Raw genomic sequence first — 11,767 nt, forward strand, 5'->3', positions numbered from 1 at the left:
TTCAATCCATGCAGTTACGCCTTCCTGGCTGACCGAGATTGGTTTAATAACTTCAACCTCTCCTCATCCGACCTCACAAATCTCCCCAAGAGACTTCCGCTCCGTTATGACAACGCTACTGTAACTCCAGTAGTGCTGGACTGGGTAATCCCCAACAACAACTGCTCGCATGCAATAAAGAACCTGACGAGCTACGCATGTAGAGAGAACACCGATTGCTCCGATTCCTCCAACCCCGCCGGCGGCTATAATTGTTACTGTAAGAAAGGTTACCGGGGGAACCCTTATCTACCCCAACCCCAAGGATGCCAAGGTGATGATGATGAGCTAGATCTCTTAAATCCTTTTTACTTTTTCATTTCATTTCATCCTACTGAGAATTAATCATTTAATATATACATCGTTTTGTCATCTCTGATCTGATAACCCCATTAATGACTGGCTTTGAATTAGATATCGATGAATGTAAGGAAGACAATAACTGCACACATATTTGCACGAATACACTGGGGAGTTACTCTTGCTCGTGCCCCAAGGGGACTCATGGCGACGGCTTAAAGGGAGGATCTGATACTGGCTGCATTAAAAACCAAAGCCGAGTAGTTGAGATTGCTTTAGGTAATTTTAATTATATTCCAGTCCCATTTTTAATTTTTCCATTACTGAACCGGGTTCGAGTGTTCTATATGGGTATGGGGGACGGGCTACCCCCGTTATCTAGCCCAGTGAAGCAAAAAATGTCTGTTCTTTCTTCTTATGTCTGTTCTTCTCTCTTTTTTTTTTTTTTTTTCTTTTTAAATAATTTTTTATTTATATAGAAAAGGGCAACAATGTTTGTTCTGAGCAAGTCGAGCAAGTTGACTTGACTTGATCTTTTCAATCTATGTTCGATGGCCACAGCTGCAACTTAGTGGGACCAACCTGAGTTGACTCGGCCCAATCCGATATTGTGTATAGGCTGAGCTTGAATTTTTGGTCGGGCTGGGCTTGGAACAGGAAATTCGGCCCGGACCAGTCTAGGGTTTTCGTTTGGTTTTATTATTATTATTATTATCAATTTACAACCTATAATTTTTTTTTATAAAAATTGAATAAATTAGAGACTGCTGCCTTGTACTCTAGTGGTACTGACACTTATATGAACTTTCAGATTACAGCAGTTAGCCCGTATCTCGTTAATCGGCTTTATGATAAAAGGTGAAATTACTAAAATGCTCATTCATTGTTTGATGGGCTGAGATATGAAAATATCAAAATTCAAAATAATGAAAGTAGCATATTAACGCAGGTGGTCTCTTGCTGTACATTTAGTTCTTTTATTTTTTGCAAATTTTTAGTTTTTTTTTTTTTGTATTTTCCATTATTTCGGTTTTTCCTCCTTTCCTTTGTTTTATTTTTCTGTAATTTTCTATTTATATGTGTTTTGTTGTATTTTCCTGTTTCCCTACATTTTATATTATTTTTCCTCTATTTTCAGCAATTTCTTACTTTTCCTTTATTTCTCTTTTTTGTTATATTTCAACCATTTTTTTGGAAATGGTCTCATAAATGATAGAATGATTTTTGAAGTTAATGTTGACGATTAAGGGTGGCAAATGGGTGGGTTGGGTTAGGTTGGGTAAGGGTTGAATACCAATCCACTATATTGATCCACCAAGCCATCATCAATCCTTATTAAAGGGCCATAACCAACCCTAACCTTAACCTATCGGACCCGTCCATATTAACCCACTTGACCCTTCCATATTGATCCTTAACCACCCTCACTCATACTGACCCACCTACCCTCACCTATAAATACAAAAATGGGTCGGGATGGCTTGTATACCCGAAATAATAATGCTTTTATAAAAGTACTTTTATGTTTTCATAAAAGTGCTTTCATAAAAGTGTTTTTATGCTTTCATAAAAGTTTTTTCACAAAAGTACGCTCATAAAGTGCTTTCGTGTAAAACTGCTTTTATAACTTTTAAAAAAGTACTTGCAAAAGTACTTTTATAAAAAGTGTTTTCATGTAAAAGTATTTTTATAAAAGTTCTTTCGTGTTAAAGTATTTTTATTAAAGTGCTTTCGTGTAAAAATATTTTTATAAAAGTACTTTCGTGCAAAAGTATTTTTATGAAAGTGCTTTTGTGTAAACGTATTTTTATGAAAGCACTTTCATGTAAAGGCATTATTATAAAAGTGTTTTCATAAAATTATTTTATAAAACTGCTTTTGCAAAAGTGCATTTTGTAAAATTGCATGTAAACATGAAAGTTAATAAAATCTTTTCTATTTCACTTTTAATCACAAAATAAAATGTGGCATGGTGGTTTGGAATTGAAATGAAATATGGATGTGCTAGGAGACCTAAGTTTGAATCACTTAATTGTATTTTTTTTAAGATTTGGCGAGTATAGATAGATGCTTGACTTTGATACAACCCATCTTGTCCTTAATGGGCACCCTCGACCCAACCCACCCTACCCTTTTCACCGACCCTAATGGGTTACTTGACCTATATTAACCCACTAATAGAATTGGTGGGTTCCAATGCAAGTGAATTAAGTAGATAAAATGGGTTGGAGTCAAAATTGCCAGCCTTAATAACAATAAGGTCAAAGTGTTAAAATTTAAAAGTATAAGGGTATCAGAAATTAAAGTTTGGGATGCTAATTGTCATTACCTGGCCCCAAAGTACTGCGCCCAGGGAGGGGGGAGGGGAAGTTTGTAATTCACCCTAAAAATTAAGTATAAAGATTTGAACACTGGCCTATGGCCTATGTTAAAACAGAGCAAATCTACATTTTTCTATGCTCAGATAAAATTTTTTATAAAAAAAAGATTTACAAAGGGGTTCAACCGAAATTAGACATGCCCTAAAAGCGCAAGGTGAAACATCAGGCCCAAAGTAAGCCAATCCAGCCCACCTGACCATAATAATTCCTTACCACTAACCCAACAAGCACAAACAAAACAACTTTTCTCAAAAAAAACCACAAATTCCACACCGGTCCACAATAATATATTTGTACGTAGTTCCGGTCTATTGTATTCCTAAATTTGGCTATAACACACAATAAATGATTAATGCATAAAAACATATTCAGCCCGACCAACCCATTCATACCTGATCAACCTTCTTACGTTGGGTCAAAATCTGAACCCAACCCAAATTGTCTTCGGTTAAGATCAGGTTGGACCTTGGTTGAAAATTTTAACAAGACTTGACCTTGGGTTGCATTAGGCTTGTACCCAAGATTTTATGTCCTAAGGTTAGGCCAGTCTAGATTGATATACCTGATCCAACCCGCGAAAGTTGTACTCCTAATAGTAGAAATATGCCGGAGGCATCTCTGCATGAACCAAGTTCAACCAACACTTCACGTCACAATGAGAGAGCCTATTGGTAGGGGTGTCATTCGAAAATTGGATTTTGAAATCGAGATTTGATATAATCGAATTAAATTTGGATAATTCGAATATTTAATCGATCGAATTTGAATTTTCTATTTATACTGAACAGTTAATTAGGTTCGAATTTAGATATGACTTGATTCGATTTGATAAATATCCAAATTTGATTAATTATTTAATTTTTATAATAATATATAATTTTTAAAATATTTTATATAATATATATAGTAATTAAATTATATAAATAATTTATTTTTTTATATATTTTTTATAAATAAAATATTTATTTTATATGTTTATTAATTACCTAAAATAATTAATTAATCGAATTCAAATCAAATTGAATATTTGAATATTTAATCGAATTTGAATTCGAAAAATAATTTTTAATATCCGTTGAATGTTAAATTAAATTCGGATATCAAAATTTTTTAATCAAATTCGGATATTACCTGATTTAATTCGAATTCAATCCGTTTACAGCCCTACTTATTGGTAGCATGGACTGTAGGATGTGGACGGTCAAAGTTTTCTCATGTCCTGTTGTCTATCTTGATTTAAAGAATAATCATAAAAGTGTAATCTTATTTGGGATGGAGTAATGGGTCCTCACAATAGATAAGTAGTAGATTCAGAGTGGTAATTGTTTGGTTTAAGTGTTTTTAAATCATGGTTGTTCCCAACAATTGGACTATTCAGTCTGGGTATCCAGGTAACTATCGGTTACATTTTACTCTTAATCCCTTCTTTGGCCTAAAATCATATCATTGGTTTAAGTGTTTTTAAACCAATGTTTGACCCAAATAATCCGTTCAAACCAGATAGTCAAACAGCTGACCCAAGCATCGATGGCCAAAGTGATTGTGGTTTCAAACATTGGTTTAATATGTAAGAAAGGATGCCGAGGGATTGAGTGGAGAAGTTTTATCATATGGGCAATTCATCCCAATTGTACGTGATGAATAGCAACTAGATTTTGTTCCCCGAATGAATTTTCAAAGATCCATGTCTTCTCTTCTTTGAATTCTAGTTAATTTCCAGTTTGAATTACTACATTATCTTATACAACCTATTATCATTTTCCTTTGCCCAACAACTGGTGGGTTTTCTGGTTAGGTCGTTTAGTGAAGGAGTTTAGACAAACCAAGGTTTTCAAAACTGGGCTGGACTGGACGATTGGACCAGAAAAACCAGGAATCGGTCATCCATTTTACCCCATAACCGCTATTTCGTCAAAAACCATTGATTTGGTTGGTAAGTCGATGACTCGAGTGTTCAAACCGTTCGAACTGTCTAACGGTTTTGTCCGGTTTTTAATTTTTTTGTCAGAACAGGTCATTCGTTCAATCCAAACAGTTGGACTGTTTGACCCAGAAACTGGACCTTCTGATTGGTTCGTTGTCCAATTCGGTTTTAAAAACCTTGAGAAAAACCCAATAAAAAACTTATATTTTACATGTTTGTTTGTGATTTAAAAAGGAATAATCCAAATCCTCTCCTTATCTAGGAATGGCAATGGGGCGGGGCATCCCATCCGTGTCCCATTCAGGGCAGGTTGGGCCAGGCCCTAGTTTTATGGGAGAAATTGCCATCCCTATCATTGCCCATGAAGATTTGTGAAAATTTTAGATTTGAAAATCTTGCCTAATATTGTAAGAATCAACATCGTTTAATAAGTTAACATAAAATTTTATAGTTATTGCCAATCAAATAGAACTCCTATCCAAGGTTGGAATGAGCTGACTAGTGCGGAGTACACATTGAAACCAGTGTTTTCATTCTAATGTTGAATTATCTGGTTGGAGCAGTCGATTTGTCACTCATCTAGTTGATTTTCAGGTCTCATTTATGAATCTAGATTTCCTACTGAGTATTGACATAATTTTCCTAACAAGTAACAACCCACCTCACAGCAGTCGCGCTTCAGCCCAGTATTGAGAACATTTCCCGCGAATGAACAGAACATACAATTATTGGGATATTTTTTTCCCCAAATAGAAAGAATGTTGACTTGGTGAAAGACCCAGTGGTCCAACTATTTTACGATTTTGTCAATGGGTTATGAATTAAACATCAATTCTCTTTATATCTAATGCCATTGTATTTTTAGCCATTTTTATCAATAATAGCAATAATTTTTATTTACCATTCTTATATTTTTAGTCATTGGGTTATTCTCATTTCTTTTTTGCATATTTTATGTATTTTTTATCCATTTTTTATATTTTTATTATTTGATTGTGATGTCATAGGTTCATCTATTTGATCTGGATGTGGTTGACCTGTTGACCCACAACTTGGAGGAAAAATGTTTCTATTTTGTAATATTTTGTTTTTTAAACATTGGTTGACACATGATTAGGGGTATCAATGCATGCATGCGACTAGGATTGGATTGGATCCAATCCGATTCAAAATCAATTTGAATGGGTTGAAGGATCCAATAAGACATATTGAATTGGACCGGTCGGAAGTGTTTATTGGATTGGATTGGATCTGATACATATGTAATGGATTTATATTGGGCTTGGTCAGACTGAACTAGTAATCTGATCCATTGACAAAAGATCAAGAGTAGGAGTGTCAATGTAGAAAAGCTCCACTTTTAACCTAATTAAGCAGCCTAATTCCTATACATAAATATATAATTTTACTAATTTGTAAATTGATTTGTATATGTAGGTGGAGGATCATGCGTGTTGTTGTTCGTTATCATTGGTATTACATGGTGTTGCTGGGTTTCACAAAAACGTAAACTCAAACAGAAATTCTTCCAAGAAAATGGAGGTGTATTTTTAAAACAATTACTTGCTTTGCATGGCGACGATAGTGAGAGAAAGTTAAAGATATTTACTTCAGAGGAACTTAGAAAAGCAACTAACAATTACAATGAGAGCCGAATTGTTGGTAAAGGAGGTTATGGCACAGTTTACAAAGGGACATTACTAGACGAGAGAGATATTGCCATTAAAATATCCAAAGAGACAAACAAGATCCAAGTTAAAGAATTCATAATTGAGATTGTCATTCTTGATCGTCTCAATCATGAAAATGTGGTGAAGCTATTGGGCTGTTGTTTAGATAGCCCAGTTCCAATTTTAGTTTATGAGTTCATTACAAGGGGTACCTTGTTTCACCGTATCCATGGTGATGGGAGACAAAAGTTTGTGTTTTCATGGGAGGATCGATTAAGAATAGCGGCAGAAATTGCAGGAGCACTTGCATATCTGCATTCAGCAAATGATCCGCCAATCATTCATGGAGACGTAAAGTCTATGAACATACTCTTAGATGATAAATTCACTGCAAAAGTATCAGATTTTGGTGCTTTGAAATTGGTTCCCCTGAATCAGATGCAGTTATCTACACTTGTACAAGGAACTCTAGGGTACCTGGATCCAGAATATATGCAAACAGGCCAATTAACTGACAAGAGTGATGTTTATAGCTTTGGTGCTGTCCTTGTTGAGCTATTAACAGAAAAGATGATTTATTCTAATGACAAGCCTGAAGAATGGAAAAATATGGCAAAGTATTTTGTTTCATCAATGAAACAGAACCGTCTCTTAGATATCCTAGAAGATGAAGTAATGAATGGAGGAAATCATACACAACTTCAAGGAGTTGCCGAGCTCGCAGAACGTTGCCTACAATTGAACGGGGAAGAGAGACCAACAATGAGAGAAGTTGTTGAGGCGTTAGACCACTTACGAGGATGTGGAGTTGGTAAGCACCCATGGGTAGTGAAAGAGAAATATGATGAAGAATCTGTGCATTTGTTGCTTGAATCTTCTTTGAACTCTCAAATTGAAAGCTCTACGATGGGAATTGACAGCTTAAAGAATGAAGTTATATTATCTCTGGATGATGCGAGATAATTGGCTAGAAATTTGGATCTCTTAGCTACACCGTTTTCCCCAACATTCTCCTACACTTTCATTCGGTTTGCTATAGGTGTCTCCTTACATGTGTGTAAATATTCATTCATGTGATGACACATCTGCAACACACTAAATGGAAGCATATATAGAAGAATAGTGTATGAAAAAGGTGAATGCAGGAGAAGTGTAGTGTTAGTATCGTCTTTTCCTTATTGTTATCTTCTTATGTTGTTGTTCTTCTTTTTAGTTCAATGTTAGTGTTGGCAAATAAATTAAGCACAGGAGAAGTGTAGTGTGTGTTAGTGTTGTGTTTTCCCTTATTGTTATTTTTGTTGTTTTTCTTTTCAGTTCAGTGTCAGTGTCAGTGTTAGTGTTGTGTTTTTCCTTATTGTTATATTTTTATGTTGTTCTTTTTAGTTCTTATTTAGTTTTTATGTCATTAGTGATCAGCTTGTATGTCCAACCATATTGTGTTTCCAACAATAAATATATCTTAATTTTTAATATTGGTGATTATTTAAAGGAATGTTTTAAGAAGCAATCCTGAAATTCAACTACTTTTCCCTGTAGGCTCAGTTTGGAAGGAGTATGAATACAAATATGTAGAGTGCAAAACTTTGTATTTTGTATGTATTTGTATTTGTATTTATACTCCTTCCAAATTGAGCCCTAGGTGCATGGAAGGTCATTGGTTCAATTGTTTAAGTTGAATGGATCAACTCAACACGTCATAAATCAAATAATGAAATAAAAAAATAGATAAAAATGCATAAAAATATAAAAAATTATAACAAAATTTGTACATTTATAATATTATATATTCATTATTTTAAATAAAAATGATTATAATAAATTAGATTTATTATTATTAAATAGAAACATATTGAAATAGGGAAAAAGAAACAAAGAATTAAGGTTCAAAACCTCAATTCTAATTAGTTGAGCCTACAAACTAAAGCCACTTTTATCAAAATTTCATTGATTATTTTTAGGTTAAATTGCTAACACCTCTGCTAAAGCTTTTGACCATTGTTGAATTCTCCCCTAAAGTTTGGTAATTGCAATCATTTCCCCTGAACTTTTTGAGATAGTTGCAAGTAGATTCTCTCTATTAGAATCCTCTAATAAAAGGCATGAAAATGTCCAAAATACTCATACAATTACTACTAAGGCTGGTTTCTACAGAAATTAAATAAAAAAACAATACAAACTTTACAAACAACAAAAAAAAGAGAATTTAAAGTTGTAGCTTTATCTTTGAGTGATTGATATGAAGGGAAATTTTGGGAAAAAAATATATTTCAAAAAAGAGATTTGTAAGGTTTGGGCTAGCCATTCATATGAGGTGAAAATTTAGAAAATAAAAATTTTGGTCAAAAGTAACTAAATAGGTATATTGGACATTTTAATGCTACTTTTTAGAAGATTCTAATAAAGGGGTCTGATTGCAACTATGTTAGAAAGTTCAGGGGAGGTGATTGCAATCATCAAACTTCAGGGGAGGTGAGCAGATAAAGCTGCAAAGGAATCAATATGGTGTACTCCCCTTCGATCGGCTCAGTCATTATTCCATTGGTAGCTGTTCGACACCATTTCCTCCACTAGATCATAAGCTTCATCCGGCGTTTTCCTCATGATTGTGCCACCTGCAGCTGCATCAATAATAGAATGATTAGAGGGGGTAATACCATTATAAAAGGTTTGGATTTGACGCCAAGTTGGTATCCCATGGTGATGACACTTCCTAAGCATCTCCTTGAATCGTTCCCATGCTTCATACAAAGATTCCCTCTCTAATTGAGCAAAAGTAGTGATATCATTAATTAACTTTGCTGTTTTAGAGGGTGGAAAATACTTAGCCAAGAATTTTTAGGTCAAGTCATTCCAAGTGGTGATGCTTCCTGCAGGGAGTGAGTTAAGCCAATCTTTAGCTCTATCACGCAATGAAAATGGAAATAGTCTAAGCCTAATAGCATCATCGCTAACTCCATTATGCTTAAATGTATCATATATTTCTAGGAAGTTAACAATATGTGCATTAGGATCATCGCTAATTCCATCTGATGGCCACTATATGTTGCTTGAGCACTCTCACAAGCTTTTCCTTTCGAAGACCTGTCAATTCAGAAGAGATAATCACAGGTAAGGTGGAACTTTCTCCCAAAAATATATATTTCAAATGAGAAGGTAAAGGTTTAAGTTCCAAAGCTGGAAGTGCTCTGATGGAGGGTAGCAATTGTTTTGTAGAGGTCGGCTCTTCTAGTGGCAGATATTTTCCTTGTCTTGGCTTGCACCCTTCTTGGCCGGCCTCCAAATAGTTCACCGCCTCCTTTACTTCTTCCTCCATGACCTGCATGTTTTTACATGAATTAAGAATGCAGCTTTCAAAGGGATCATCTAACTTTGATGAGTTAATCTCAGCCGCCCAAACATCTATACAGTCGATTGCATATATTTCATGTTCACTTGTGTTGGGATACTTCATGGTTTGAAATACGTTAAACACCACTTCTTTACCATTGAACCTAAGAGTAAGTAGACCCTTTTGTACATCAATTAAAGCATTACCAGAAGCAAGAAAGGGTCTCCCTAGAATCAATGGCATTGTCCTATCCTCCTCCATATCCAACACAATGAAATCAATAGAAATGATGAAATTACCTACTTTGACTAAAACATCTTCTACTATTCCCCTAGGGTATTTAATGCTTCGATCAACTAATTGCAGGGTAATAGTTGTAGATGTTAGTTCATGCAATCCAAGTTTTTCAAAAATAGAGTAGGGCATTAAATTTATACTAGCACCCAAAACACATAAAGCTTTTTCGAATTCGGTATTCCCTATGGTGCAAGGTATAGAAAAACTCCTTGGATCCTTAAGCTTTGGGGGCAATTTATTTTGAAGAATGGCGGAGCACTCTTCATTTAACTTCACCATCTCACAATCTTCCCATTTCCTTTTGTTTGACATCACCTCCTTCAAGAATTTGGCATATTTTGGCATTTGTGACAATACATCAACAAGAGGAATGCTAATATGTATCTTTTTAAATACTTCTAAAAATTTCTCAAATTGCTTATCCAAATTAGCTTTCAAAACTCTTTTGGGGTAGGGGATCGACCACTTCAGCCGCCTTTTGTGGATCGACCACTTCAGCTTCCTGGTCATCATTCTGGGTCTCGCCAATCATTTTCCCACTTCTTAAAGAAATGGCATTCACTTGCTCCCTTGGATTTTTCTCTGTATTGCTAGGAAATCGTCCCTCTTTTCTTTCTAACAACATATTCACAATCTGCCCCCTTGGACTTCTAAGTTCTTAATTGATGCTTCTTGACTTAAGAATCTTTTTTCATGTTCTTGAAATTTTGTTTTAGCAACATTAATGAACTTAGAAATCAATTCTTCTAAATTACCCTTCTTCTCTTGTGGGGGCGACTGTTGTTGGAATCCCATGGGCGCTTTTTGTTGGTTGTTCCATGAAAAATTTGGATGACTCCTCCAGCCTGGGTTGTATGTGTTCGAATAGGGGTTGAAATTCGGCATGCCACCATGAGAAATAAAATTAGCACTTTCAGGTGAAGTAAAAGGATTACCTAATGGACAGACATAATTAATATGTCCTAATTGACCATAGAAATCACATGGATTGCTAGATAATGTATTTATTGCTGCAACATTAAGACTATCTAATTTTTTATTCAGACTAGCAAGTTGAGCAGATAAAGCTGCAAAGGAATCGATATGGTGTACTCCCCTTCGATCGGCTCGGTCATTATTCCATTGGTAGCTGTTCGACACCATTTCCTCCACTAGATCATAAGCTTCCTCCGACGTTTTCCTCAAGATTGTGCCACCTGCAATTGCATCAATAGTAGAACGATTAGAGGGGGTAATACCATTATAAAAGGTTTGGATTTGACGCCAAGTTGGTATCCCATGGTGAGGACACTTCCTAAGCATCTCCTTGAATCGTTCCCATGCTTCATACAAAGATTCCTTCTCTAATTGAGCAAAAGTGGTGATATCATTAATTAACTTTGCTGTTTTAGAGGGTGGAAAATACTTAGCCAAGAATTTTTGGGTCAAGTCATTCCAAGTGGTGATGCTTCCCGCAGGGAGTGAGTTAAGCCAATCTTTAGCACTATCATGCAATGAAAATGGAAATAGTCTAATCCTAATAGCATCATCGCTAACTCCATTATGTTTAAATGTATCACATATTTCTAGAAAATTAACAATATGTGCATTATGATCATCACTTGGTAACCCACTAAATTGAATACATGTCTGAATCATTTGGATAATTCCAAGTGGTGATGCTTGAATTGTGGGCTCGTAAATGCTGAAAGTAGCCCCATCAATTGTTGGACAAGCATAGTTTAAAAGGGTACGCTTTGCTTCTACCATTTCTTCCTCAACTTCTACTACCGGTTCGCCTCTTTCAACCTCCTCTCTCGTTTTACCTTTGTTGGCTCTTTGCAATAAG

General features: G+C 35.2%; 2 non-coding genes and 1 pseudogene across 2 annotated transcripts; all 3 read left to right on the plus strand.

The window, feature by feature from the left end:
• Positions 1–4,068: 4,068 nt before the first annotated feature.
• LOC148851916 (wall-associated receptor kinase 5 pseudogene) lies at positions 4,069–7,277 on the plus strand (annotated as a pseudogene).
• Positions 7,278–9,003: 1,726 nt separating this feature from the next.
• Positions 9,004–9,110, plus strand: LOC148851917 (small nucleolar RNA R71). The gene has a single exon (XR_016100071.1). It is a non-coding gene; the product is annotated as a small nucleolar RNA R71 (small nucleolar RNA).
• Positions 9,111–11,212: 2,102 nt separating this feature from the next.
• On the plus strand, positions 11,213–11,319 carry LOC148851918 (small nucleolar RNA R71). Its single transcript, XR_016100062.1, has one exon. It is a non-coding gene; the product is annotated as a small nucleolar RNA R71 (small nucleolar RNA).
• Positions 11,320–11,767: the final 448 nt, after the last annotated feature.

This window comes from Nelumbo lutea, chromosome 5 (genome assembly GCF_056320005.1).
Source record: "Nelumbo lutea isolate HS-2025 chromosome 5, American lotus-T2T, whole genome shotgun sequence".
NCBI lineage: Eukaryota > Viridiplantae > Streptophyta > Magnoliopsida > Proteales > Nelumbonaceae > Nelumbo > Nelumbo lutea.